General features: G+C 37.6%; 1 protein-coding gene across 2 annotated transcripts in view; it reads left to right on the forward strand.

Moving 5' to 3' along the window:
• Positions 1-17,265, forward strand: part of LOC109412181 (serine/arginine repetitive matrix protein 2) — a 198,044-nt gene that overhangs the window by 157,285 nt on the left and 23,494 nt on the right. The gene's annotated exons all lie outside the window — the stretch shown is intronic.

Raw genomic sequence — 17,265 nt, forward strand, 5'->3', positions numbered from 1 at the left:
TCCCATAACATATGAATGACAAGACCTAGCAACATGCAATGTTCAGAACAAATATGCGTCATTACTTGCTCTTCAAATGCTCCGAAGCTCACATCTTCGAAAAAAATCAAATAAAAAAGTTATTGCGAAAAAACCGTTTTTGGGGGGCTCACCCTAAGTCAAAACTTAAAATTGACCTACTATGTTCAAATTAAGAGTTAGATAAATGGCGTATTCAGCAAAGTTGCTCGAAATAGCATTGCCTACAACTTTTCTGAAGAATTCGATCGCGTATGACTTAAAATTAAAAAATTCTTTTCCAGATTTGAGTTAGGACGTGGACCACCCTAATCAAAAAGTTTTGGAAAAGATGCAGCAAACAAATGCAAACAACTTCTTTAAAGACACCAAACGCCTAAAATTAACGAAAACAGAGATACGGATTTTTTTCCTGCTAAAACGTAGATTCGGACCATTGTGCAGTGGATTGGCTATTTGCCGAAAGTAGCTTCGACTCGTAGAGAGCTCGCAGGTCTCAGACCAACACTTCCGCACCTGAATCATCCGTGGTAGCCGGTCGGGAGCAACACTTCAAAGAGCCCGTGGAGCTCATCCGAGTCCAGCCCCAGTTCGGGGTCTCATCCCGAAGTATAACGCTCCCAAGGAGTGAGAGCTCTTTGCCGACCCACCCACCGAGTCCAGCCGTAGCCGCCCCACCATTCCAGTTTTGCCGTCCTCCCCGCCTCCAGTCTGATCCCGATTCGCCGGCTGGCCCCTGCGTTACCCCCTACACACCCACACAACAGTTAATGTAAGTACCCGTAATAAATAGTGCAGAGAAAAGATATAAGTGTCTCCGATCCGTGTTCCGCCAACGTGTTTGAAGCCGACCTTGTGAGACCTGTCTCTCTAGCTCGAGCTAGTCGCCTAGGGACTCAAGTCAGAGAGGCCCAGAGTAGAGAGGGAGAGTCGCTGGATAGTAATAGCTGTGCGCCTCCATTCACGCAATCTGCGAAGAGTCTGCAAATCGCCCTCCACTTGATTGATCACCTATCTCGCTGTGTACCACGTTTTCTTGTACCGGTCAGATTACTCTCGAGAACCATTTTTAGGAGCTGAGGCAGCTCGTGGTTCATTTGTTTTTTTTTTTTTGTTCAAGTTCTGTCATCCATCTGCACTCCATCGTAGATGGCACGCAACACCTTCCGTTCGAAAACTTCAAGGGCGCGTTCAAGGTAAGTAAAAGGAAGGTAATCCAATATGATAAATCATACAATCCGCCATATTGGAATTTGAAATGACAGCTGGCAAGTTTGTTTTGATTTGGCAGATTATAAATAGTAGCAAGCCATGATCCAAAAGATGTCTCTTCTGGTTTCTGGCTAATATGGTAATACAATCAACCAAAGAGCTTGAGTCCTAATTTTTGGAATCCAAATGATGCAATAGCTTGATCGACATGCCCTAGATTAGAGCAATACATCCCGCCCCCTGAGAAATTTCTCTGAAATCCTGTGGAGTAATCTAGTCAATAGTTTGGAACACATGAGACCTCCAAGACCTCTCATTTCAAAGCTGCCCCATCACGCCATTTTACAAAATTATGATCGCTTCATTCAGTTTTTCTTCAAAATTTCGGCAGCAAGGATTCAATATGCGTATGGCTAATGTTGTGGTGCTTAAAACATCCAAAAAAGTTGTTTATTTTTTCTCTCAATAATTAGCTTTAAATTAACAGAACAAGCAGCTGCTCTGCCAATGCGGATTTTTTTTCACTTGTGTGGAGGTAAACAACAACCGAAACCACACAGAAACCGATAGTGTACACACGGAGAAACTGAAAAACTCAAAATTGGGTACTTTTAAACTCAGAGAGTGAAGAGAGAAACAGCCCAATGCAGTTCCGTGCGTCAAGCCAACACTGAGTTTCTAGCACAGTACTCAAATTTGAGTGAATACAACCTAGTCAAAATTTCGGTTGGATGGAAAAAACTTAAAATTAGGTATTTTTTTCACATGGAAGCAAGCGGGAACAACCCAACAAAAATATCGATTCCATCAACTCAAAATTGGCTTGACGCACGCAACCCCGAAGTTGGGTGGAAAAAACTAACTTTTGGGTAGTTTCGTCTCTCCGTGCAGCGTACACAAACTCGCCAGCAATCACCTCCACCACCCCCGCCATAAACCTCTCCCCGCGCCCACTGACTGCTTATATGCCAGTATCTTCCATTAAAATTACCTTGGTCCATACTTCGTGCACAAACAGGTCTACCGGTCTAATCGGCGTTTTGTAGATAGTTAACTTCGTGTGATGGCGAACTTTGTTCGATCGTAGAGTTCAGCGGAGTTCAAAGTAAGCTCGAATTCCTGCCACAATGCGTCTCTGAATTTCTCAGCTGGTGCCGATGTCGGCGGTCACCAGTGTGCATTAATTTCATAACCGTCGATAGAGATTCGAGGTGGCGCACGTTAAATCCTTCCTAGAGTCCTTTACCATCATGAGCTTTGTCTTTGACACATTCAGGGCCAGATCTATGGGGGGCGGGGGCGGGGGCAGGGCCCCAGGCCCGCACATTTTTGGGACCCCCACAAAACCCTTTTTTGGTTTCTAACATTAACTTTATTTTTCATATTGCTCAAGTTACTGTTCGAAAACAAAGAATTTTTTTTTTGCTTATCTCTCCGAGGGGCCTCCACTTCCGCTCGGGCCCCGGGCCCCCACAATCCTTAATCCGGGCCTAGACACATTAATGACTAATCCTATTTGCCTGATTTCAAGTTTTAGTCGGATGTACGTTTACACCATCGTCTCAAATTTGCGAGCTATAATGTGAATATCATCGGCGAAACCAAGCAGCTGAAAGGACTTCGTGAAAATCGTACCATTCGTGTTTTCCCCGCTCTACTTATTACACTCTTTATGTAGAGCAATGCTATATAGCAAGCACGAAAAACCATCACCTTCTCAAACCCTCTACGAAATTCGAAGGGACTAGAGAGTGCCCCTAATACTCGAACTACGCACATCACTCGATCCATCGTCGCTTTGATCAATCGTGTCTAAACGGGAATCCGTATTCGTTCATAATCTCCCATAGCTGATCTCGATCGATTGTGTCATACGCCGATTTAGAATAACAGTGATGTGTGGGCACGTTGTATTCGCGGCATTTCTGCAACACCTGGTGGATGGCGAACATCTGGTCCGTTGTAGCGCTTTCACCAATGAGTCCAGTCTGATATTGCACCACGAACTCTCTTGCAATCGGTGATAGACGGTGGCATAAAATTTGAGAGAGTACCCAAGTAACCACGCCGTATATAAGTGCACCAATTTTGCCATATATTGATAATTAAAATTGTGAATATAATGCTGCATTACTTTAAACACCTCATTAAAGTAATATTAAAGTCAAAAAGGGCCCCACTAAAATCCAATTAGTGCCACATATTGCAGCACGCTGACAGCCATTACTAAAGTAACATAAATGCATGTGCTGTACATTTGCATTTGCACATGCTTGATACGTGCAACTAGAAAAACCAAAACAAAAATCTATTTTTAGCACCGGTTTCGTTATCGACGGTACTGATGCCCACGTGAATGTTTTGACCATTATTTTTTTGTCGCCGGGTCGGGAGTCGAACCAGAAGTGTTGAAGACCGCTAGATGAGTTCCATACGCGCTGGTGCCTTGGACCGTTTCTGCTGCAGTGATAACAACAGATATTTCATTAACTTATAGGAAACTGTTCTTCTGTCTCAATCATTGCAGTAGAGGGCAAAACGACTATGTCATATGTAATAGAATACAGTAATTTATCACAATCTGATAAATTACTGATAAATACATAATGTATTTTCGAAGATATTTAATCAATATAAGAAAATGAAAAGCACGATTAAAACACCCTTCGCTTCGCATACTGCTCATATGCTAATTGTGGTTTCCATCATTATTGGCCTGTGATAGCAGCCTACAGAAAAGAGAAAAGGTCATCTTTAAAAAGGTTATGCTGTCGTCGATCGGTGGCTCAAACGGGGATTAAGTAGGCCGGGAGTCGAACCAGAAACGTTGAAGACCGCTTGAGTTGACCGTAAAGTTGTTCAATCTTCTTTATTTCATTTGTTTACCATTAGAGTCAAGCTTTTATAATTGTATTGTTAGAGCAAACTTTGCTAGTTTGTGCATTGCATTTGTTCAGTTTTTGCAGTGTTGAATTATTGAATTATCGTATATCACCATTTAATGAACCCTAATGTAAAGAAAAATGCAATGCATCATTACATTGATAATGCCAATCTAAAGGATTATTGCATGACAAGTGTGGAATTACTGCATTTCGCATTGCAAAGGTTGATATTCAGTCTAATTCGTGCAATGATATAATGCTTGTGGTTACTTGGGTATCTTGCAGGCAGTCTTCAGTAGTGAGATCGCGCGATAGTTCTCGCAATCCAACTTGTCGCCCTTTTTGTAGATAGGGCAAACGATACCTTTCAGTGCTCCCACCAGTGCTTCTCCAACTTATTTTAGAAGCTCGCTTGGTAGTTGAGCTCCAGCGGCTTTGTTATTTTTCAACCAAACATTATCTCCTCAATATCTTGGAGCTTTGGGGCTGGAAATCTTCCCAGCTAACACGAAGTCTTTTGTAATGTTGAATAGGATGCTGAAATGGAAGCCATATGCGCACATGCTTCCATTTCATCGCGTGTAAAGTGTACGCATATCACACCATTTTAGCATCCTATTCCACATTATATGCGACCACATCACGCTCGCCCGTGAGAGGGTTCTCGTGATTGTCTCGGCACATGTCGGCTTGTGGCACAAAGCCTCTTCGTAGAACTTCCGTGTGTCTTTAGCGCGGTAAAGTTTTTCCATCGCTTCGCGATCTCGTTACTCCTGCTGGCGCTTCCTCCTCCGGAAGACTGAGTTCTACCCATTCCGAAGTTCTGCTTGTCTATAACGTGCCTCATTTGCCCTCGTACGGTGTTGCAACATTCTCTCCCGTGCTGCATTCTTTTCGTTTTTCATCTGTTCATATTCGCCATCGTACCAGCCGTTTCTGTGATTCGGAGTCGCGAAGCCTAGTGTTGCAGCCGAGGTACTACCTAAGGCGATCGGATGTTCCTCCAGCCATCTTCAAGTGCAGCTGCACCAAGCTGCTCTTCCGTTGGTAGGGTCGCTGCCAGCTGCTGCGCGTAGTCTTAAGTCACTTCTACGTTACGCAGATGCTCGATGTTTCCATGTGGTAATATTAACCTTCCAGGACGCGCGCCATCAAGCAACCGAAACTGCACCGCGCTCGCGCTGTATACGAAAAGCGAGGTTTTTTGGTAGTGTTGTATTTTTTACAACAGCGCGCGCGCTGAAGGGTTAAGGTAACTACTGAAAGTTTTGAGCGCATGCATACAGCGACTAGGTAGTGATCTGTATCTATATTCGCACTTCGGAATGTGTCCAGGTTATATCCGAGAAGAATTTATCATCGATTAGAATGTGGTCGATTTAGTTTTCTGTTGATGATCGGGTGATCTCCAGGTAGATATCTTTGCGGAGGAAGAAAGTGTTTCGGACTACCACACCACGAGAGGTACCAAAGTTTACGCATCGCTGGCCGTTATCATCCGATACGGCGTGCAAGCTGTTTCGCCGATTACCGGTCTGTACATTTCCTCCCTTCCTACCTGCGCATTCATGTCGCTGACAACGATTTTCACGTCACGCGGCGAGCAACCATCGTATGTTTGCTTGCGCGTAGAACGCTTCTTTCTCGTCATCAGGCCTCCTTTCGTGCGGCAGTGCACGTCGATGATGCTCAACATGCACACACAGATAAAAATAATGAGATTTGCACGTCATGTAAACTTCATTTTAGCCATGTAAACTTAGTGTTACGATGCGATAGTTTACATGATATATCATGTAAATTTGTGTTATATCTATATACACCGTGTCCAATAAGTTCTCATACAAAATCAAATTGAATTCATTTCACATCTGTAAGTTGGATTTTCAAAATAAATATATTTATTGAAAGGCCAACTAACATTGATCAAATGCAGCATATGTTTTGGAATTAGCTGTCTTTTATCCTTCTATGCTGATCGCTTATGTGTCGTAAGTCAATTTCAGCTGGCACGCACGTCATTGTTTTGATACTTCGTCACATTTTAACAAGTAATGGTTTTAAGTTGAAACAAATTAGGTTCCTGTCCTCACCATTGCTAGTCGTAATTATGACCAGAAGAGAAAAAATATGAGCCTCTGTATTGGTGGAGTACGAAGCCATTTTATTGTATTGTAATTAAAACGTGAATCATACAAAAATGTCCATTTACCAGTTTTAATAAGATTTGATGTGTTAAAGAAGCATGGCTGTATCTTATCTTGTTGATTCACAACATTCTCACTTCTAAAACGTACTTGTATCACTATTGTGGTAAATTTTGTCCAAAATTTACGTTTTGTGATGTTTATCTTTAATATAATGATCATTTTCAAGGAAATCTACTCAAGTGAAGCTTACTTGCAAATTTCTTTTTATATCATCACCAAAATTGTATTGTTTCTGCCTTAGTATATCCATTTGGTACAATACTAGGGAGCAATACTCAAAATTTTACCTTATGGACTCTTTTTAGTTACCGTAAAACGGGGTAACTTTGATAGTTTTTCAGCGAACTTTCTCAATATTGTTCCATGTAACAGTATTCTCTCTAGTTTTATATTTTTAAAACAAGTACTGGGGTATCAGTTATCAATTGCAATTGAAAGATTTGATAATCTTAAATATTTTAGATGACTTTTAGTTTTCCATATGCGCAAGAATCAGATTTTTATTTTGGGGTAACTTTGATAATGCCCCGAAAAACACATCAAATTGAAAAATAATCACAAATTGAAATCTTAGGAGTAGGAACATGATGAGAGAAGCCTTGTGGAATATATCAAATAGATTTTTTATACCAAAAACTTGATTTTTACTAAATTCTACGTATAAAAATGAATTTGCGAAGTACTGAGTGTGAAAACAGTGAAATTAGCTGTCAAAAATCATTACATTTGTAAAAATATATGTTTATAGGTACATAAACATATGGTTACATGATATTCATTGTAAATTTTCTTTTTTTGGGTTGTTTTTTGAGTGTTTAATTAAGACATTTTGAACAACACAGATTTATCTACATGAAATTACAAGGGCATTGCATACTTTTAGGCGTTTATCGATACATGGAGATCTTTGTCCCAATTTACAAAATTGCTTCCATTTCGTAAAAACACACTCCGTTAAGAGATTCAAAGCCAGATTTTGAATCTACTATGATTAATCTATCGAGAATAAAAGTTCATTCATTGAAAAAATAGTTGAAACGAAGTCGTACAGCAGATTGTTTGAAGAGGTTGACAAATGACAAAAATATCAACAATTTTTAATTTTTGTCCAAAAATTTGTATATAAACTAGGTTTTAACGAGAATACGTGTAAGATGAACTTACATATGTATAGTATTGATCTACGTTTGCATTTTTCTTAACTGATTCAAGGCATCATAGTTATAAGATAAACTATACGATGCCTGTCGCACTATCAAAGTTACCCGCATTATCAAAGATACCCCGTTTTACGGTACCGTAGAATGAAAAACTTTTCGATCATTTTTCTTGCGTGCCGGATCAAACGGATTTCAAAAAACGGTAGTGAACTTCTAGCCTCATGAAAACAAATAGTAAAGAACGTTATTCTTAACCACATCAAATCCTGCTCCCAGTTCATTGGTGGTGCCACAGCTTTGGTAGAAGGTAGCCGCTCGATGCCCGCTTTTTTACATTTTCTGTCCAGTCCAACAAAGCTCCTGCAAGACCACGATGTCGAAGTTGCGTGGATGTAGTTCGTCGCAAATTATCCTGTCACATCTTGGGAAACCAAGTGACTTGGAATTCCATGGGGTTTTTTACGGGTGGCTTATTGGGCCTGCACCAACACTACTATCTTGCCGGAGAGCCTTCGTGTCAGTTCTGTTTAGTGTCCCAACCAACACTGGGACGACAACGCTGCGCTGATAGGGCTACCACCTGGGATATAACTTGGCGTGATGCAGCATTTCTTAATCAGCCGCTGGATGTCAAAACAGATGCTGTTTGAGCCGCACCTCCTTGGTGAACAAACACTCGAGTCATACATTCTCAATCTAGAAAGGCAACAGTGCCCAGACTGCACTACCTGCTAAAAACAGAGTCAAAGAAACCTTCCGTTGATTTTTGTAGCGTTACATTCACATTATTTAAAAGTAATGTTGCATCGTTGATTCTATTAATTACTCCAGATGAATACACCTTTTCAAATGTGCAGTTTGCATGTTGTGACAGAACAAAATTTCTGATACATGGGCTTGTTGGTTTTATCGTCTTGGATTCACATAAAAAATACTCAGAATCTTCCTTGCATGCCGATGTTTCCAAAGTTTGCGATTCATTGTTAAGAATGTAGCTTGATTCAATATGAATTTTAGTTTGGTTTTGAATCAAAGGACTTACGTATTCATAGTTGTAGGTTTCATTCGAAAGTTGAGGAATTTTCAGCACATACATTACGTGCGTGCTATTCATGGCAATTTGTGTACTGGTTCTGGTCAACATATCTTCAAATGATATAACAGGGATATTCTGTTGTTGTAGGAAATTTCTTATTTTTATATAAATATAAATTTGACTGTTCGGGATTCAATTTTTTGCAAGTCGTTGATTAAAATTTGTTGATTATTGGTTTCAATTAACGCGTTCATTGTGTTGTTGATTATGCTCAAATCTTCAGCATCAGGAGTTCCAGCAACCCATTTCAAGATTTGTCCAATAGTGTCCCACCGTTTTACACGAGATTGTGGAATGTTATATGGAATAATTTTTAAATATGTTTGATATAATAAATTATTTCTATTTTCCAATAATCTGTATAGGTTATTATTATAAACATTTTTTCTTACCAGCTCATCAAATTTGAGGATTATATTATGTAACTGCATAAGGTCTATTGGTTGTACAATCCTTACATATCCTAATTTAATTTTGGCTTTTCCCAATGGTATTATTGCCAAAGGATTTTTGTTCAGGTTATGAATCTGTATATCTCCTTTAACCAAAAACATGGAATATATTGATAATCTGAAAATAGAATAAATTAACATATTTTCATATTAGTTTTTTCTTATATTCATCTTATGTATTTTTCGATTATGAGTATCTATAATATACGTATCAAAGTTTTCTTTAACTTGAATCTTTTTATATCTACTTTTTCTTTTTGAAATATCTTTAGATTTCTCAAAAACATAAGAACCTAGTTCATAAACTGGATAGGTTTTGTCTTGTATATTTTCGTTTTTTTTTTTCTGATAAAGATTTATAACATTCTCATGGCTTTTAGCTTTTCTTCTGTCTATTTCCTGTTTACTTTAATTCCTGTTTATCTCACCAATATAAATGTTGTGTGGAGTGTTTTTGACAAAACTGTGGATTGTATTGTTGTATTTATGTACGGCTGATCTAATTAATTGAGGAACATCGATTTCTGGTGATTCTTTTTTTATACATCTTGCAATTTCACGTATGGTAGAATGACAACGTTCGATTTGTCCATTCGTTTCAGATCTGTTTATTGGAGTTTTATAAATTTCGATATTTAAATTTTTCAAGCGTTGTTCCACTACATTTGAATTAAATGAACTTTCATTATCCATAATGATTATTCTGGGTATATTCCATTCATGCATTAAATCTAATAGAGCATCTTCAATATCCAACAATGATTTACTTTCTATTGCTCTATATTTCAAGTATTTAGAAAATTTATCGATAGATGTGAGAAACAAATTATCCTGATCATATGTAAATATGTCTACATGAACTATTTCACAAGGTTGATTAGGAATTGGTGTTTTAAAAGATATAAATTTCTGTGGATTTCTTTGATATTTTTCAGTTTTGCAAATCTCACAATTTTTAACAAATTCTTCTATTGTTCTAGTCATTCTTGGGAAATAAAAAGTTTTTAACAATTGTTCTGAATTTTCTTTTGCATTCCGGTGAGCAAATTGATGAACCCTTTTTACTTCTTCTAATTGTCTTTCTTGATCATTTAAGTCTTGTACCTTGATTTGAGAAAACCTAGCTTTTATTAATCTTGGATTGAACGTTTCTTTGTAGATTTCCTGTATTGTAGCCATTATTGGTTCATCAGTATAAATACCATTGATTACATTTGGGTTCAGAAATTTTTTTAGCTGTTCTTTTAAAAATTGATTTGAAAATCTAGGCTCAATAAAAATATGTCGTTTATAATTATCAAAAGGAACTACAAGGCCATAACTATATCTTGCTCCAATTTTGAAAAATAGTTGATTTTTGAAGACATTTATGGGAGCTTCTGTAGATGGAATAAAGCAACTGTCATCATCTTCTGCTGAGTGTTGAGTCGCAGTAAGTGAATTAATTTGAATTCGGGACAAAGCATCTGCGACAACATTAGCTTTACCAGGCTTGTAACAAATCTCATGGTCATGCTCTTCAATAAAAGCTTTCCATCTTTTGAGTTTTGCATTATTGTTTCTTGGAGAAATTGTATATGTCAAGGGCTGATGATCAGTATAGATTATTATTTTATGACCATAAATAAAATTCCTTAGAGTATGTAATGCCCAAACTATCGCAAGCATCTCTTTCTCATTGGTTGCATAATTTTCCTCTGTGGTAGACAAAGTTTTTGAAATAAATGTAATTAGGTCTTTCTCCATCGTTAAAGTTTTGTGACAAAAAAGCACCAATTGCTTTATTTGAAGCATCGGTTGTAAGTAAAAAGGGTTTACTAAAATCGGGGAACGCTAAAACATCTTCTGAAGATAAGATTTCTTTTAACAATTTAAAAGCTTTCTTTCCTTCGTAATCCAATGATATTTTGAAATTTTTTGACTCATTTTTAGAAATTTGTCGATGGCCGTTTTCTCCTTTCAAAAGTTTAGTTAATGGTTTAGCAATTTTTGAATAATTTTTCACAAATCTTCTATAATATCCGGCTAATCCAAGGAATGCACGTAATTCTTTTAAACTACTGTTCTGGATAATTTTGAAAACTTTCAATTTTCTTTGGATTTGGTTTCAATCCATTTCTGGACACAATAAATCCAAGAAATTCGACTTCGGGTTTTAGCCATTCAGGTTTGTCTAATTGTATTTTTAAATTTGCATTACGAAGAGTTTCCGAAATGATTTTCAAATTGCTCAATTGTTCTTCCAAAGTTTCTCCAAATACTATTATGTCATCAATATAGACATAACAAATTTTACCAATATGTTCATGCAACACATCGTCCATCACACGCTGAAAGATGGCCGGGGCATTCTTCAGACCAAACGGTAAACGCACGAATTCATACTTTCCGTTGTTTACTGAAAATGCAGTTTTTTCTACATCTTTACCACTCAAGGGTATCTGGTGAAAACCAGAGGCAAGGTCAAGGGTAGTAAAATATTTCATTTTTCCCAAGTTTGCCAAAATAGTGGAGGTATCTGGTATTGGATACCTATCACTTATGGTTTTCTGATTTAATTTACGGTAATCAATAACAAGTCTATATTTTTTCTGCCCTGAAGCATCTAGCTTCTTAGGAACTATCCAGACCGGAGAGTTATAAGGCGATCTAGATGGTCTCATTATCCCATCTTGTAACATTTTGTCAATTTGAGTACAAACCTCATTTTTCAAAGCTTGCGGATAAGGATACAATTTTGAATATATGGGATTATCATCAATTGTCCTTATATCAGCATTCACTTTTGTCGTGAAAGTCAATTTTTCATTAGGTGGTTGAGATAAATCCTTGTATTGTTCCAACAAATTATGCAGTTTTTCCTTTTCATGTGTTTCCAAATGTTCATCTCGAATATCTATTTGATTGAGCATTTGTAATTTACGCTGCAATAGAGGGATTTCAAACTTTGAATCAATTATTAATTTTTCATTCGACATGTCAATAACAGCTTTGATTTCTTTGAGTGTGTCATGACCATTTATTGCATCAAAAGTTCTTAGCTTCGGCATATGGAAAAGTTTCACATTAACATTCGAGTATGGTGCAATAATTTTACCTTGTGAAAAGCTGTCAATTTTGATATCTCCTCCTACCAATGAAACATAAAAAGGATTTTGAACCGCATGGGATATTTTTGCAAACTTCGGATGAATGAAATTCTCATTTGATCCTGTGTCAGCTAAAATACGAAGTGGGTTTTCCAATTTACCATTACCATAATGTTAAAAATATGGCAATGATGATTTTACTCTAAAAAATGTAACTCATTTTCATCTTTAGGTTCTTCAGTAATATATTGTTCATCATGTGGTTGTTGGTATTCAATATTTTCACAATATCTTTCAAATAAAGGCGTTTCAGGGTATTCAACATTTGCTAGATATGGAAGCTGTTTGAAATATTCCTCTGAATCATCATATTCGATATGGTAGTTTCGAGGCCTGTTGACATAATTTACCATTTTGCTTTGCAGAGACGAATCAACATCCATTGAAGCTGGTCCACGTTGGAAAGGATTAGGTGCACTCACTTGTTGTGGTTTAGGCTGTGATATTGGTTGAGGTATTGATTGCATTCTTGGTAATTGCTGGGATACAGCTCTTTGTGGAGGCATCATATGTTGAGGGAATTGATAATATTGTGGTCTTGGAACAAAACTTTGCATATGAGGTGGGAATTGATTCATATACATATGGCCTGTTTTGATATGTTATATTATGCTGTGGTAATTGTCTGTTCTGTATTGGGTAATGTGGTACAAGGGTACTGCCTGGTATCCTGTATGGTTTTTTGTTTGGATTTGGGGGTGGTAATTTTTCGGAAATAAAATTTCTAGGTTTAATCATTTTATTTTTTAATTCCATGTTTTGATACGTTATGCAATATGCATAAGCATTTGCTAATGAGTCTGGCTTATATTTTTTTTTTAAATTTCCCCAGATCACCATCCAGACCCCTAATGAAGGCATCAATCGCTTTCTTATTGTACATTCCAATCATTGCTTTTGAAGCATCTGGATGACTATAAGCTGCATTAGTCTTAATTTGCCATGCAATCAATGATAAAAGTTTATTTACATATTTCATCAAAGTAGACTTTCAAAATTCGCCCTCCTTGAGTTACACTCATCAATTGATAATCCAGAGTTGTGAGATCCCGTTTCTCACCGTAAAGTCAGAAGCGTTTTTTTAATCAGGTTCCAATTTATATTAACATCCGAATTCACTAAAGCCGTATTGGCTTCGCCTTTGATTTTTCTCCTGATCACTGTACAAATAGCATAAAACCTGTTTTTCTGTGCGACAGTACTACCTGCGTTGATTTGGTAGGCCTTTACTAAATTATCTACATCTGTAATCCAGTTACTTAATTCATCCGATGTTCCCTGAAAAATTGGAATTCCAGTAATTAATTCCGTTATATCCCAGGTTGAAAGAAAATAAAGTGTAGTGTAGGTGAAGTGAAGTGTAGTATATCTTAAACAAACTTATAACGTTCAATTATTTTCGAATATTTAATTTTGAATTCTGTATAATTTAATAAAAGCGTTTAATAAACTAAACATAAAAATGCCAAGCCCAAATGATGCGCAAGGTGTTCTTGACCGCATTAATGATCGGCTTAATGCATTAGAGCAATTGCATGTAACACCGCCCAACGAAAGACAAAACACACAAGTGTGGAATTCAAAACAGAATGATAAATCAATAAAAGGGCAGAGGCTCGACCGACACTGACTAGTCAGTTGTAGGTAGTTAATTGATTGAAGTAGTTAGTTGTCCGAACGTCATCCAATTCGAATGTAGGTTTTTGTAGTTTTTTTTTAAAAAACGATTTTAAACTAAAAATTTATTAACTTATTTACCAATAATGGCCGGACACGGTGGTTAAATCGTTCGCCATTGGTCTGTTGTTAGTAAGATGCAAATCTCAACTTCTACTCCATATTAGTGATCACAAATTTGATCGTTTATTTGCTCACTTATGGCGCAGAATTGACTGAAGTTTCAGTGCTCTCTGTGCTCCACGCCTTCTTGTGCCAACCGGATCAGTTGCAAATACCAGCTTTGCAGGGTTGTTGTCCGGCATTCTTGCAACATGCCCTGCTCACCGTATCCTTCCGGCTTTGGCCACCTTCTGGATGCTGGGTTCGCCGTAAAGTGCAGCGAGCTCGTGGTTCATTCTTCTCCGCCACACACCGTTCTCCTGCACACCGCCAAAGATCGTCCTTAGCATGCGTCGCTCGAAAACTCCGAGTGCTTGCAGGTCCTCCTCGAGCATGGTCCATGTCTCGTGCCCGTAGAGAACCACCGGTCTTATTAGCGTTTTGTACATGGTGCATTTGGTGCGTGGGTGAATCTTTTTCGACCGCAGTTTCTTCTGGAACCCGTAGTAGGCCCGACTTCCGCTGATGATGCGAACATTACTACCCAGACGGATCCGGTCGTGTTCGGTTCCGCCTACCAGCATGTACTTTGTTTTTGAGGCATTCACCACCAGCCCGACCTTTGCTGCTTCGCGTTTCAGGCTGGTGTACAGCTCTGCCACCATATAGATACCTACCCCGATATATTGTTGGCAACGAAGTAGCCTTTCTTCAGCGCTGAGCGTATAGTAGACCGTCGGTCTTGGGCAATATTCTTCCCCGAATGTTTAGTACCAGGTCTTCTTCAACCACGTGCAATCAGCGCGTCCGCGACTACCCATAGTCGCTGCCCTCTACGCTAATCGAGTCATGTATTAGGTACGGCAAAATAGGCCTGGAGAGGGGAGGGGGTGTAGAAAATTGGCCAAAAAATGCTACGTCATTTATGGACGGCCCCTTACTGAATTTCGGTTGTATAACTCTGGGAAATTATGACCATCATTTGTCATCGAACTATTACAGCTTGTCGGAACTATAATCTGGGAACATTGGTTGGCATTTACAGCGCCAGCGTGCTACCACAACTCTCCATTATGAAGCATAAACATTGCTAGTGTTCAGACTTGCATGCATGTGACACATTCTACGGGCCCCGTATCATCAATACCAATTTTTCAAAGTTGTGTTATGGCATATTTGAAATTTTTATCACATTCTACATTACTTTTGCCATCCAAAAATGTATTCGACATGATATTATTATGACAATAAATATAAATTGAACGACGATTAAGATTAACATTATAATCGTGATTTTAAGTCATTTAGGCACACTTTTCATCCAAACTGTCGTATTTTAAACACCAACACACTGATTTTTCAAAAGTCTTCCATCATTTGTAGACAAATGTATGTGGATTTTTTAGCATAAAAAGATTTTTAATCGGAAGACATTACAACTCTGAAATATGGCTGATCATAGTATGGGTTTTTATTGCGTTGTAACGTCACGAAAAATCAACATTTTTAAATTTTATTCTAAAACGGAAAACGTTACAAATTTGAAATTTTGTATGCTCTTTGTACTTGAAAAGATCTTTCAAATGAGACTAAAAGAAAGAAAATCGGTTCACGGAAGCCTGAGTTTCACCTGGTTGAAGTTTGCGTTGTAACGTCACGAAAAAAAAGTTCTGTGGAAAAGACCAAATCTTTGTAGCTTGGACGGCTTCTGAATTGGACAAACGTAGTTCTATATTCAAAACAGTTTCGTTCTCGTTGTGTATGAGCTCTTTTTCAAGATATCGTTTATAAATTGCGTACCATTGCCCGTTTATAAACAACGTAGACTTTTGAAGGACGAGGGAGATGGTGTTTGGCCAAAATCTACGATGTAATTGTACTGTGATATTGTAAATTTTTTTAATCGTAAACAAATACCACTCAAACCGAAAATTTCTGTGATATCAGTAGCCAACAGACGAAACACTGACGAAATTACAAAGTTATTGAATTGGTCAAAGACTTACAGTTGATGGATAGTTGGATTTAAAGTTCCAGCGCTCCATATTTGTGTAGAGCTAACCAATCAAGTCCAAATTTGTAGAAATTACCGATAACAAGATGAGGAACTATCAGTCAAAATTTGAGCATTTTTGATATATTTTATAAACAGTTACGGCTTGTTGAATGTGTTTTGGGTAATTAATAAAATTGGCATGCTTTTGAAAATTTGCAACTATCACCACTGTGTGGCAGAAATTAATACCATACGGCTATTAAACTGAAAGTCCTTGATCTACCAAACAACTTTAATGAAGCAACCATCTTTCCAATTAATCACGATCCTGAGATAAGTAAAACTAAAAATGTGTATGCTCTCTAGCGCCTCCTAGTGGAAGGATTTGAAATTATACGGCCCATCAATTGAAAGTTCTTGGCCAGCCAAACAATTTTGTCGAGGACACCAACTGTCTAAATAGTTAGGATCTTGAAATATATGGAATGGATATTACATCAGTGTTACATCTATTCTTGATATAACAAGAATCACCGACAAACAGACGTAAAACCTACGAAATTGAAACTCATATATCTCAGGACTCTAATTATTTAGACTTTAGACTTTTAGAATGTTGATGTCTTTGGAAAAGTTGTTTATCTTGTCAAGAATTTTCAGTTTAAAAGCCGTTTGGTTCAAGTTTCTAGCTGACTAGTGGTAGTTGAAATTTTGAAAAACCCTGTACTTTATATTTAGGGTAAGTGTACCAGTTATCGCCATAGCAATTCCCTATTTGGCCATAGTGTTAATTTTAACTTTTTATAAAGTGCCCCAAAATTTTGCCAAAAAATAGTTTCTCAATTAGTCAAAATTTTGTTTGTTGAAAACTTTTTGAGAAATTCTAATCGTTTGTAAACTAATGTAAACTTTTAATTAGCGTCGCCCAGTGTGTCAGAATCCCACATCCAATAGTGAATCAGCTGTAAGTTTTTGACTTATCAAACAAATTTGTCAAAGACACTTACTCTCCAAGTAATTATGACTCTTACATAAACAGGATGTGTTTTTTTTGTCAGAATTAGGTCTATTCTCACTGGAATCACAGAAATTGATGCCCCTAAGTGGTTTGCAGATCCTCAGGTATGTCTTTGGTTCAATAACTGCTCGCACATCTTAAAGCGTTTTTGATTGAAACAATGTCATTGCATAAATTATTGAAAAAATGTTTAATTCGACGACATGATTAGTTTTATGCTGGAAAATCTAAATACCTGGCGGTGCGAAGTAATGAATACCAACAGTTTAGTCTTTGGGACAAAATCAGAT

Source organism: Aedes albopictus, chromosome 1 (genome assembly GCF_035046485.1).
Source record: "Aedes albopictus strain Foshan chromosome 1, AalbF5, whole genome shotgun sequence".
Taxonomy (NCBI): Eukaryota; Metazoa; Arthropoda; class Insecta; order Diptera; family Culicidae; genus Aedes; species Aedes albopictus.